The 14,006-nt window shown below is 39.6% G+C and overlaps 1 long non-coding RNA gene across 1 annotated transcript in view; it reads right to left on the reverse strand.

Annotated features, from left to right (window-relative positions):
* Window positions 1–14,006, reverse strand: part of LOC134345562 (uncharacterized) — an 88,248-nt gene that overhangs the window by 56,878 nt on the left and 17,364 nt on the right. The gene's annotated exons all lie outside the window — the stretch shown is intronic.

Consider the following 14,006-nt stretch of genomic DNA (forward strand, 5'->3'; position numbering starts at 1 on the left):
CCTGTTTGATTTATCTACATTTATATTACTGTATTGCGTAGTTACTAATAAATATTATTAGTTAATAGCAACACTGGACTCCAAACTGTTTTCTATTTCTGCCGGTTCTTTAACCCGTCACGGGGTTTGTGACAGATGTTTCCACGCCATTTTTGGTAAATCACAAACTTGGCAAAATTAGCCTTATGGCCTTTACCTTCCATTTTGTCTTTGTTGTCTTCCAGAACCATGCTAACAAAAGTAGGATCACTGCCACAAAATTCACTTACACGCTGAAATTTCTTCCTCCAGCTCAGCTTCACTCTCTAAAACTAAATCCAAAATTGCTATCCTTGTTGGGCTTGCTATAAAAAACATAGTACAGTGCAGAAGGTTCTTAAGTTGTTATAGATGGGGGTGCTAATGGAGACAAGCTCCCACTACCTATTAAATGCTCCCAATGGCATGAGCCTCACACAGCCTCTAACAACCAAGAACAGCTCCTAGCCTTCACATGTGGCTTAGCTACTAAGCCCAGCGGAACCATTTCTCCTGACAGGAGAAAGGGCAAAGACGGGTTAGTGACACCTAAAAACCAGTCGCTTCAGGCAGACGGGGCTTGTCAGCCATGTTTGGCAGCTCATCTGAGAGAAGGAAAACTCTAATCTCAAACCTCCGCTGCCTTGTGGGGAAGGCTTCGGGACGAAACCCCAAGGGAAAAGGCCAGAGCTGAAGTCCCTAAGGCAGACCTCTACATTGAGTTCAATGCTGACTGGCAACTCCTGCAACACTGCTGGTACCAAACTGCATCGGTCTCTGCCGTTCCTTTGGGTTCATCAGTTGGGTGGTGAAGGGGAGCCTGGTACTTCGGCAACAATTTGCTCTCCATATCGTACTGACCAGGCTTGTATATCTAGACCATTAGGATGCAATATCCGTGGTCAACTCTGACTGACGGAGGCCCTCACCTCACCTCACAGCATGGAAATTGGCCCCTTAGCCCACAGTGTTGTGTCAAGTTAATTAAACTGGTAACTAAGTACATAACTAAACTGATCCCTTCTGCCAATAACCCTCATTACTATCTTTTATATAGGCATCCATTAGTCTCATGAGACCATGGATTTGCGCCTTGGAAAGTTTCCAGGGCGCAGGCCTGGGCAAGGTTGTATGGAAGACCAGCAGTTGCCCATGCTGCAAGTCTCCCCTCTCTATGCCACCGATGTTATCCAAAGGAAGGGCATTCGGACCCATACAGCTTGGCACCGGTGTCGTCGCAGAGCAATGTGTGGTTAAGTGCCTTGCTCAAGGACACACACGCTGCCTCAGTCAAGGCTCGAACTAGCGACCTTCAAATCACTAGACAAACGCCTTAACCACTTGGCCATGTGCCAACACCCATACAATCTACAACCCAATCAATCAGTATATTATCTCAGAATTCACTAACCCACCCATCTACATTTTAAAGATATAATTAAAAATGTATCACAAAGAGCAGAGGTCCTAGTATGGATTCCTGTGGAACACCACTGGTCACAGAATAAGTCCCATCGACCCTTTGTCTTCTATGAGTAAGCCAGTTCTGAATCCAAATGGCCAAATCACTGTGCATCTTAAACTCTGCATGATGCTCCTATGAAGGACCTATTCAAATACTTTACTAATTTGCATGCAGACAAAATCCATAGCTGTATCTTCATCAGTCACTTCCATTATCTCTTTAGAACAATCAAGCTAGTGAGACACAACCTGCCCCACACGAAGCAATGCTGACGGCCTGTATAATTAGGCCAATGCTTTCCAAGTGTTCATAAATCCTGTCTTTAAGATTCTTCTCCAATAGCATCCCTACCAGTAACATTAGAATCATCTATCTATAGTTTCTGGGATTATCCCTAGTTCCCTTCTGGAATAACAAAACAACATTAACTACTTGTTAGTCCTCCCAGATCTCGCCTGTAGCTAGAAAGAACATAAAGATATTGGTTACAGCCCCAGCAATCTCACTCCTTGCCTCTCTCAATAACCACCTGACTTCCCATTCCTGGGGAATGTTCTTTAAGGGACCCAAAGCTATTTCCTTCTTTGTCTCAAAATGCTCTAGCATTCTCTAAACTGAACTCAAAATCACCCATTTTCTTTTCCTTGTTAAATAAAAGTTCAAAGTAAATTTATTATCAACGTACATGTATGTCACTATATACAACACTGAGATGCATTTTCTTGCAGGCATTCACAGTAGACACAAGAAAAAACATTAGAGTCAATGAAAACTTAATTTACAGCAAAGATGTACAAAGAACCAATATGCAAACGGAGATAAACTGCAAATGCAATAACAAAAATAAAAGCCTATAGTCAGATAGGCAGGTAAATAAATAAATAATCAATTAATTAATATTGAGAACATGAGTTGTAGACTGCTTCAGACTCACTCCATAGGTTGTGGAATCAGTTCGGTATAGGGATGAGTGGAGTTATCCATGATGGTTCAGGAGCCTGATGGTTGAAGGGTAATAACAGTTCCTGAACCTGGTGGTGTGGGACCTGTGACCCCTTCCCAATGGCAGCAGCGCGAAAAGAGCAAGGCCAGCATGGTGGGGGTCCTTGATGATCAAAACTTGCTTTTTTGTGACAGCTCTTCTTGCAGACGTGCTCAATGGTGGGGAAGGATTTTCCTTTCATGGAATGTGCTGTATCCACTACTTTGTGTAGGTTTTCCATTCATGGGCATTGGTGCTTCCATACCAGTCAATGTACTCTCCACCCCAGAAGTTTGCCAAAGTCTGTGAAGCAACCCACCAGGATTCTCTCCACTGTGCATCTACAGAGATTTGTCAATATTTCATATGACATGCCGAATCTACATAAACTACTAAGAAAGCAGAGGGACTGTCATACCTTTTTTGTGCTGGTCCCAGGACAAATCCTCTGAAATGATAATGCCAAGGAATTTAAAGTTACCGACCCTCTCCAACTCTGATCCCCTGACGATTAGTGGCTGATACTGATGCAAAGTATTCATTTAGGATCTCACCCACAACATCCGCCTCCAAGCACATGTTTCTTCCTTTATCCTTGAGTGGACCTACTTCTCCCTAGTTAATCTAGTAACAACCTTGCACTCAGCATTAGTAAGACCAAGGAATTGATTGTGGATTTCAAGAAGGAGAGGTTGAGGGAACACACACCAGTGTTCATTGAGATGACAGCAGTGGAAAGGGTGAGCAGCTTGAAGCTCCTGGGTGTCAACATCTCTGAAGATCTCCAACATATTGAGTAAGGCACATCAGCAGCTATATTTCATTGGGAATTTGAGGAGGTTTGGTGTTTCACCAAAGACACTCGCAAGTTTCTACAGGTGTACTGCAGAGAGCATTCTAACTGGCTGCTTCACTGTCTGTCATGGAGGGGTCAAGCACAGGCAAGCTGTAAACTCAGCCAGCTCCATCATGGGCATTATCCTCCCCAGCATCGAGGACATCATTAAAAGGCGATGCCTCAAAAAGATGGCATCCATCTTTTAGGACCCCCATCACCAAAGGCATGTCCTGTTCTTATTGCTACTATCTGTGCACCTGGCCTTTAAACACCTTCGACATGTCAGATGTGAATTTGCCCCAAAACAGCTGTTCCAAATTGACTCCTCCTAGTTCTGACCTGGTACTCTTGTAATTTGCCCTGTTCCATTGTAATAATCTTCCGGAAGGTCCATACTTGCCCACAATAGAACTGGAGGGGTTGTGGTCACTATTCCCGAATTGTTCTCCCACTGAAGGTTAATCACCTAGCCAGGCTCATAACCAGGTCCAGTATGGCCTCTCCCCTCATTAGACTATCAACAAAGTGATGTAAGAAATCCTTCCTGGATGCACCTAACAAATTCTGCTCCTTCTAAACTCCTTACAATAAGGACGTCCCAGGGAAAGATATACAGTATATCAGAAAGATAGGTTAGTAGGCAGAGGGGGTGGTGTGGCTCTGTGTACAAGAAATAATATTAAATCATTGGAAAGAGATGACATAGGATTGGAAAGTGTAGAGTCTCTATGGGTTGAGTTAAGAAATGGGAAGTATAAAGGACCCTAATGGCAATTGGATACAGGCCTCCAAACAGCAGCTGAGTTGGGGATTACAAATTACAGCAGGAAATAGAAAAAGCGTGTCAGAAAGACAATAATCGTTGGTGATTTTAATGTGAAAGTGGATTGGGAAAACCAGGCCTGTGCTGGACCTCAAGAGAGAGAATTTGTAGAATGTCTAAGGGATGGCTTTTTAGAACAGCTTGTTGTTGTGCCCATTAGGGGATCAGTCATGCTGGATTGGGTATTGTGCAATGATCCGGAGGTGATAAGACAGTTTAAGGTTAAGGAACCCTTAAGGAACAGTGATTACAATATGATTGTGTTCACATTGAAATTTAAGAGGAAAGAAAATAAAATCCAATGTGTTGGTATTTCAGTGGAGTAAAGGAAATTACAATGGCATGAGAGGGGAACTGGCTGAAATTGACTGGAAAGGGACATTTGCAGGAAGGACAGCAGAGCAGCATTGGCTGGAGTTTCTGAGAAAAATCAGGGAAGTGCAAGACAGATATATTCCAAATAAGAAGTAATTTCAAAGGGTAGAAGGACACTACTGTGGCTGAGAAGTGAAGTCAGAGCTAAAGCAAAAGCAAAAGAGAGGGCATACAAGGAAGCCAGAGCTAGTGGGAAGATAGAGGATTGGGAAACTTTTAAAAACTTGCAGAAGGAAACCAAGATGGTCATTTGGAAGGAAAAGATGAATTTTGAGAGGAAACTGGCAACTAATAACAAAGAAGATACTGAAAGCTTTTTTACGTATATAAAGGGTAAAAGAGAGTCGAGGGTAGATATAGGACCAATACAAAATGATGCTGGAGATATTGTAATGAGAGATGCAGAGATGGCAAGGGAACTGAATGTGTATTTTGCATCAGTCTTCACAGTGGAAGACATCTACAGTATACCGGGCATTCAAGAGTGTCAGGGAAGTGAAGTTTGTGCAGTAAAAATTACGACTGACAAGGTGCTCAGGAAGCTTAATGGTCTGAGGGTGGATAAATCTCCTTGACCTGATGGAATGCACCCTCGGGTTCTGAAGGAAGTAGCTAGAGAGATTGCGGAGGCATTAACGATGATCTTTCAAGAATCGATAGATTCTGGCATTGTACCTGATGACTGGAAAATTGCAAATGTTACTCTGCTATTTAAGAAGGGTGGGAGGCAGCAGAAAGGAAACTATAGACCTGTTAGCCTGACATCAGTGGTTGGAAAGTTGTTGGAATCGATTGTTCGGGATGAGATCACGGAGTACGTGGAGGCACATGACAAGATGGGCCAAAGCCAGCATGGTTTCCTAAAAGGAAAATCCTGCCTGACTAACCTACTGCAATTCTTTGAGGAAATTACAAGCAGGGTAGACAAAGGAGATGCAGTAAACGTGGTGTACTAGGAATTTCAGAAGGTCTTTGACAAGGTGCCGCACATGAGGCTGCTTAGAGCCCATGGAATTACAGGGGAGTTACTAGCATGGGTGGGGCATTGGATGGATGGCAGAAAACAGAGAGTGGGAATAGAGGGATCCTATCCTGGCTGGCTGCTGGTTACCAGTGCAGTTCCACAGGAGTCAGTGTTGGGACCGCTGCTTTTTATGATGTATGTCAATGATTTGGACTACGGTATTAATTTGCCAATGATACAAAGATAAGCTGAGGAGCAGGTAGTGTTGAGAAATTAGAGAGCCTGCAGAGAGACTTAGATAGTTTAGGGGAATGGGCAAAGAAGTGGCAAATGAAATACAATGTTGGAAAGTGTATGGGCATGCACTTTGGTGGAAGAAATAAATGGGCAGACTATTATTTAGATGGGGAGAGAATTCAAAATGCAGAGATGCAAAGGGACTTGGGAGTCCTTGTGCAAGATGCTCTTCGGTTCAAGAAGACCGGTAAGAGCCTAAGGATTTCCAGCGAGAAGACATTTTATTTCTCAGAGTAGGAGAGAGGCCAGACTGTGCAGACACGTGATGTCAGCCAGTTGAGCGCGAACAATTTAAGAAGAACACCGCCATATCCAGCAGGCAGCAGAGGGAAAGGGTGCAGAGTGAAAGGGCACAGAGTGAAAGGGCTTTGGCTCAACAGGCTTCGGCGGAGACGGGAAGAGACTTTCTGCGACCATTGAGTCTCATAGTAACGGAGTAAGTTACAGTTTTTTGGAGGACTTCCGGTAGCGCTCATGGAGTGAAGTCGCGTTCTTGACTCGCTCCATTACCTCTGAGTTTTTTTTCTCTATGGTCAGCTATACTTTAATTAACTATTAAGGCATCAATTCTTACAATACTTTGAATTAAACTGAATTCTCCGACAATTGGATGATACTTAGATCTGCTATGTCTAAGAACGGGAAAAACGGCAAGGATGGTAAACCTCCGGTTAAACCGAAAGTTACGGATTTCCCCCCGACTGAATCACCGGTGACTTTGAAAGCGATATCGGAGTTAATTCAGAGGGAAATTTCAACCTCTGTTAGGGAGATGATTCGTACGGAAATTGCAGGCTCTGTTAAAGACCTGATTCATACGGAAATCTCAACTAATCTCCAGAAAATTGCCGATTCAATGGATAAGATGCAAACATTTATTGCGGAACATCAGTCGGCTATATCTGATCTTCAAAAATTCGCGCAACAAAGTGAACTTAAGATGGGGAAAATCGAAGAAACAATTAATGTAATGAAGAAGAAACTTGACTTTTTGACTTTTAAAAACTCTGACTTGGAATCTAGAATGCGACGGCAGAATTTACGAATGATCGGCGTGAGGGAAGCTGTTGAAGCCAACAACCCCATGAAATATTTCTCTCAACTTTTAAAAGATGCATTCCCTACTGTATTTCCTGACCAACCACCGCTACTGGATCGTGTTCACAGACTCCCATCATACTCGTCTAGGTCAGATAGACCTAGGCATGTTATTTTACGTTTTCATTATTTTCAAGACAAGGAGAGACTGTTTCGATTCGCTCGATCTAAAGGTTTCATTGATTTTTCGGATCTTAAGTTCCGATTCGTGGAAGATTTCAGTAAACCAATCTGGGACCAACGGGTCCGTTACAGATCCGTGATGTCGGAATTCTATAAGATGGATTTAAGACCAGCGCTGCTGTACCCTGCACGTCTAAGGATTCGCATGTTAGATGGAGCCCTTCGTTTTTTTGATTCTCCATCGGATGCCCAGAGTTATCTGGATCAACTTTCATCTTCAACATCTTAATTGCCTTTTTTTAATTATCTCCGTTGATCGGAGGCTGTGAATTGGTTGGTTTTAACTTTTCTGTGCCCTATCTGGGCAGAAAAGTTTATTTTTGATTTCTTAATATGGCTGCTAAACTTTCTTTTTAACTGCGTCATTTCTTTCTTTTCCCAGGGAATTCTGGGTGGTTACTTCCCTTTTGTCATCTTACGTATTTCCTGTGTGGCCTTAAATTTTGTAGTTTTTTTAAAATTTTATTCTGTTTTGCTTTTTATAATCACTTTATGTTAATAATCCTATTTTTTCTTGTTGCTGTGTCTATTCATGAGTTTGAGGTTTATTGTGGTTTTTTTTTAATATATATTTTCCGGCTTTTGTTCTGTTCTGTGTGTATTTTAATTGAGCTAACTTTTTTTTACTTATTTTTTTACTGTTTTACAATTAGCTGATCCTTTTCATATTTATACCTTTTTTTTAGGGAGCGTATACCGGAAGTCATGGGGGTAGTTTTAGCGCTTGCTTCTTTCTGGCGGGTCTGCTTTAGATTTTGCCTTGGGGTCTTGGGGCGGGGGGTGGTGGAAGGGGCTTCACGTTTTAGTTTGTTTCTCTTTGGGCTATATACATTATTGAAGTACTGGTTGCGTCCTTTTCCCCGGTATCTTTTGTATGTTCTGTTTCCTCTCCGGGTTTGTGGGTCGCGCCTATCGTCAATCCTCCTTGTTGTGGGTTGACTTTAGGATTTATGGAGTCTATTATTAATTTTGTGTTCTGGAATACTAATGGTCTTAATCATCCTATTAAAAGGAAAAAAGTTTTTAAAGTGTTCCGGAGACTAAAAGCACAAATTTTATTTTTACAAGAGACCCATGTACGGAGGGGGGACAGACTACGTTTTTTCAAATTCTGGAAGGGACAACAATTTCATTCGAACTCCAATGCTAAGATTCGAGGCGTCTCTATTTTTATAGATTCCTCAGTTACTTTTACACAACAGGATATTATCTCTGATCCGAATGGTAGATTTTTATTGGTTAGTGGTTTACTATTTAATAAAAAAGTAGTTTTGGTTAATGTTTATGCTCCTAATATGGATTGTCCGGAATTTTATAAATCATTGTTTGATCAGTTTCCGAATTTGAACGAGTTTTCATTGATTTGGGGCGGAGATCTTAATACCTGTTTATCTCCAGCTTTGGACCGTTCGGCTCCTTTACGGACTTTACCTAATAAATCTGCAAATTTGATTAATTTTTTCCTTTCTGATTCTGGGTCGACGGACATTTGGCGTTTTCTGCATCCTCAGGAAAAAGATTTTTCCTTCTTTTCACATGTTCATCATTCCTATTCAAGAATTGATTATTTTTTCATTGATTCTCATCTCATTCCTTCAGTGATTAAATGTGATTATGATTCTATAACCATTTCGGATCATGCTCCACTTAAGCTTTCTATTAAAATTATGGCCAATATACCAAACAATAGACAATGGCGTTTTAATTCGCTGTTGCTTCAGGACTCGGACTTTGTTAATTTTATGAATGAACAGATTGAGCTTTTTTTTACAATTAACCATACAGAAGATATTTCGGTTAACACTCTTTGGGACACTTTTAAAGCCTATATTCGGGGTCAGATTATTTCGTATTCCGTTGCTTTGAGGAAGAAACAGAAGCAGGAGGAGATGGCAATTGTGGACAAGATTAAAGAAATTGATAAGAAATATGTTATAGCTCCTTCTGAGGAGTTATACAAACAAAGAACTGAACTTCAAATGGAACACAGTTTACTACTCTCGTCCTCGATTGTAAACCAATTAAAGAAAACAAGAAGTGATTTTTATGTTCACAGTGATAAAATTGGCAAGCTGCTGGCTAATCAATTGAAATCTAATTATGTTAAATCTCAAATCAATCAGATTTATAACCAAAATGATCGATTGATATTGGATCATGTGGGGATTAATCAAACCTTTTGTGATTTTTATTCTTCTTTATATCAATCAGAGTCTCCTCGAGATTCTAAATATATGAATGATTTTTTAGATAAATTAGACTTCCCTCAGATTTCACAGGATATGTCTTCTTTATTAGATACTTCCATTACAATGGATGAGATTAAGAATGTTATTTTTTCTATGAATCTGGGGAAAGCTCCTGGCCCTGATGGGTTTACCGTTGAATTTTATAAATGTTTTGCTTCTTTATTGATTCCTTGGCTCTATAAGGTTTTTGAGGCTTCTTTGAAACTTGGTAAACTTCCGGAATCTTTTAATAGAGCATCAATTTCTCTAATACTAAAGAAGGATAAAGACCCTGCTCAATGTGCATCTTATAGACCAATATCTTTATTAAATGTTGATTCTAAAGTTTTTTCTAAGTTATTAGCAAATAGACTAGAAAAAGTACTTCCTTCTATTATTTCGGAAGACCAAACGGGTTTTATTAAAGGTCGTTACTCTTTTTATAATATTCGTACATTGTTAAATATCGTTTATACTCCCTCACAAAATGTTCCTGAGTGTGTTATTTCTTTAGATGCCGAGAAAGCTTTTGATAGAGTAGAATGGCCTTATTTATTTAAGGTGCTTGAAATGTTTAATTTTAGCTTGAAATTTATATCCTGGATTAAACTGTTATATCACTCCCCTGTAGCCTCGGTTCGTACTAACTCTTTAAACTCACCTTTTTTTCCTCTCTTTCGTGGTACTCGACAAGGCTGTCCTCTTAGTCCCCTATTATTTGATATTGCATTAGAACCTCTTGCAATTGCTATTCGAGAATCTTCAAATATTACTGGGATAACTCGGGGATTAAAGTCCCATAAATTATCACTCTATGCTGATGATTTACTTTTATATATTTCTAATCCTGACAGATCCATTCCTGCTGTTTTAGAGTTATTAGCACAATTTGGTCTTTTCTCAGGTTATAAATTAAATCTTAGTAAGAGTGAACTTTTTCCGATTAATAAACATCTTCCCTTATATTATAAATTTCCATTTAAATTGATTAATAATTACTTTTCATATCTTGGGATTAAAATTACTTGTAAACATAAAGATTTATTTAAGACTAACTTTTTACCATTAATAGACCATATTACTCAACTTTCATCTAAATGGTTTCCCTTATATTTAACTTTGATTGGTCGTATTAATGCAGTTAAGATGTTTTTTTTGCCAAAATTTTTATATGTGTTTCAGGCATTACCAATTTTCGTTCCTAAATCTTTTTTTGATAAAGTTGACTCTAAAATTTCTTCATTTATTTGGCAGAATAAGAATCCGAGACTGGGTAAAATACATTTACAGAAAGCTAAGAGAGATGGAGGTTTAGCATTACCTAACTTTAGATTTTATTATTGGGCTATTAATATTCGACATATGAAATTTTGGTTACTTGACCGGGACATACTATCTATTCCTAAATGGGTAGCATTGGAATTACAATCTGTTCAGCGTTATACACTTGGTTCTATTTTAGGTTCCTCTCTTCCTTTTGATTCGAAACGTCTTAAGCAGGTCTCTAACCCGATAGTTAAATATGCTTTGCGCATTTGGTTTCAATTCAGAAAATTTTTTGATCTTAATCAATTCGGGTTAGCGATTCCTATTTTAGGTAACATATTTTTTCCTCCCTCTTTTACGGATCGCGCTTTTCAAACTTGGAAGACTAAGGGTATTTTACAGTTTTTGGATTTATTTTTAGATGGTTCCCTTATGTCTTTTGAACAATTATCTAATAAATATAACTTATCAAGAATACATTTTTTTAGATATTTACAAGTTAGAAATTTCCTAAGTACTATACTTTCTTCCTTTCCAATGCTTCCTCCTATATATATTTTAGATTCGATAATTAACCTTAATCCATGTCAGAAAGGTGCATCGGCTATGATTTATAATATTATTATGAAACTTAGGAAAGCTCCATTTGATAAGATTAGGGTAGATTGGGAACAGGAATTGGGGTTTACCATTTCTGTGGATGATTGGGGGCAGATTTTACAATTAGTTAATACTTCCTCTATTTGTGCTAAACATTCCCTAATTCAATTTAAAGTGGTTCATAGAGCACATATGTCCAAAGATAAGTTAGCGCGTTTTTACTCGCATATTAATCCTTTCTGTGATAGATGTTCGGGGCAGATAGCCTCTTTAACTCATATGTTTTGGTCTTGCCCTACTTTGGAAACTTTTTGGAGAGATATTTTCAATATTATTTCTAAGATATTAAATATAGATATCTCTCCTCACCCTATTACTGCTATCTTTGGACTACCTAAAATTTCTAGTAATCTTTCCCCTTCAGCCCGTAGAATGATTGCATTTCTTACTTTAATGGCGAAAAGATGTATTTTACAACATTGGAAAGAGCTTAATGCTCCAACTACCTTTTTTTGGTTTTCTCAGACGATTTTATGTTTGAATTTGGAGAAAATTAGAAGTAACCTTTATGATTCTTCATTTAAATTTGAACAGATTTGGGGACCTTTTATTCGATATTTTCATTTGATGTAATATTTACCCTTCTTGTTTTTTTTTCACTGTTTTTAATGGAGGTCGGGATTGAGGACGTGATTTTAAGTTTAACTCTGTTTGGTTTCAAGTTAGCCCATTGCTTTGCTTTGCTTTTAGTTAGCTGCACGGTGGGTTTTTTTTTGGGGGTTTTTTTTTCTTTTTTTTCCATTGATATATATAAAATTTAGTATACTATTATGTTATCTTGGTTTCTTATGCTTAAATTACATTGTTTGTAGTATTTTCTTTTTGGTATTGTTATCTTTTGGAATTTTATTATACTTTAACATTGTATTAATGTTTATATGGCTTACCTTTTTTGTATACTTACTCAATAAAAAGATTTAAAAAGAAAGAAAGAAAGAAAGTTTTTTGGTATTTAGTACAAACAGTAGCACCAGATGTATGCATCTAGGATTAGTGTTGTGCGTGGAGTGCCAGATGTGGGGACCCTGGGAGACTCCCAGCCTCCCCGCCTTCCCAAGGATTACACCTGCACCAGGTGCACTGAGATGAGGCTCCTGAAGGACCATGTTAAGGAACTGGAGATGGAAATTGATGACCTTCGGCTAATTAGGGAAAGTGAGGTGATAGATACTACCTATAGAGAGGTAGTGGATAGCACCCCTGTGACAGTCCCCCTCAGAAATCGATATATCGTTTTGGATACTGTTGAAGAGGCAGACCTGACAGAGGAGGACCACAGTGAAGGAGACTCTGGCATTCTGCCCAGTGCCGAAATCAATAGAGCAAGAAGAAATGCAGTAGTTATAGGGGATTCCATCGTAAGGGGGATGGACAAGAGATTCTGCGAGCCGGACAAGGATACCCAGATGGCGTGTTGCCTCCCTGGTGCCCAGGTATGGGATGTCTCAGATCGAGTCCAGAGTATTCTGAGGAGAGAGGGCGAGCAGCCGGAAGTCTTGGTACATGTTGGTACCAATGACATAGACAGAAAAAGAGAGGAGGTCCTGAAGAAAGATTACCGGGAGCTAGGAAGAAAATTGAAAAGCCAGACCTCCAGAGTAATAATATCAGGATTGCTGCTTGAGCTGCGCGCTAATGATGGTAAGAATAGCAGAATTAAGCAGATGAATGTGTGGCTAAGTAACTGGTGCAGAGGACAGGGCTTCAAATTCTTGAGTCATTGAGATCTATTTTGGGGAAGATATGACTTATACAAAAAAGATAGATTACACCTGAACTCAAAGGGTACTGATATCCTGGTGGGATTGTTTAATATAGCTGTTAGGGAGGGTTTAAACTAAGCTGGCAAGGGGAAGGAAACCAAGGTGTTAGGGTCGAGGAAGAGGAAAATAGAAATAAGTCAAAAATACTGTGCAGCAAAGATGGCAAGAAGGACAGGCCGGAGAATATACAGGATAATTTGCTGCAAAATAGAAATATAGCAAAATCGGCAACAGATACTGATCTAAATGTACTGTACTTAAATGCATGCAGCATTAGAAATAAAGTGGATGACCTTGCTGCACAGCTGCAGTTTAAAAGATATGACATTGTGGCCATCACCGAGTCATGGCTAAATGATGGATGTGATTGGGAGCTGAATATCCAAGGATACACAGTGTATAGGAAAGATAGGAAGGTAGGTAAAGGAGGTGGCGTGGCCCTGATGGTAAGTAACGATATCAAATCAATAGAAAGAAGGGACATGGGATCAGAAGAGGTAGAATCCTTATGGGTAGTATTAAGAAATGGCAAGGGTAAAAAGATACTAATAGCAGTTATATACAGGCCTCCAAACAGCAGCCGGGATGTGGACTACAAGTTGCAGCTGGAAATAGAAAAAGCGTCTCAGAAAGAAAATGTCAAGATAATTATGGGGGATTTTAATATGAAAGTGGATTGGGAAAGTCAGGAAGGTAATGGATCTCAGGAGAGGGAGTTTGTAGAATGCCTACAGGATGGCTTTTTGGAGCAGCTTGTCCAGAAGCCCACCAGGGGACCGGCTGTTTTGGATTGGGTGCTGTGTAACGAACCTGAGGCGATTAGGGAGCTGGAGGTAAAGGAACCCCTTGGAAGTAATGATCATAATATGATTGAGTTCAGTTTCAAATTTGAAAAGGAGAAGCTGGTATCAGGTGTATTGATATTTCAGTGGAACAGGGGAAATTACAGTGGTATGAGAGAGGAACTGGCCCAAGTCGATTGGAAAAGTAAGCTAAATGGAGGGATGGCACAGCAGAATTGGATGAAATTCCTACAAGAAATAAGG

Source organism: Mobula hypostoma, chromosome 4, assembly GCF_963921235.1.
Source record: "Mobula hypostoma chromosome 4, sMobHyp1.1, whole genome shotgun sequence".
In the NCBI taxonomy this organism is placed as follows: Eukaryota; Metazoa; Chordata; class Chondrichthyes; order Myliobatiformes; family Myliobatidae; genus Mobula; species Mobula hypostoma.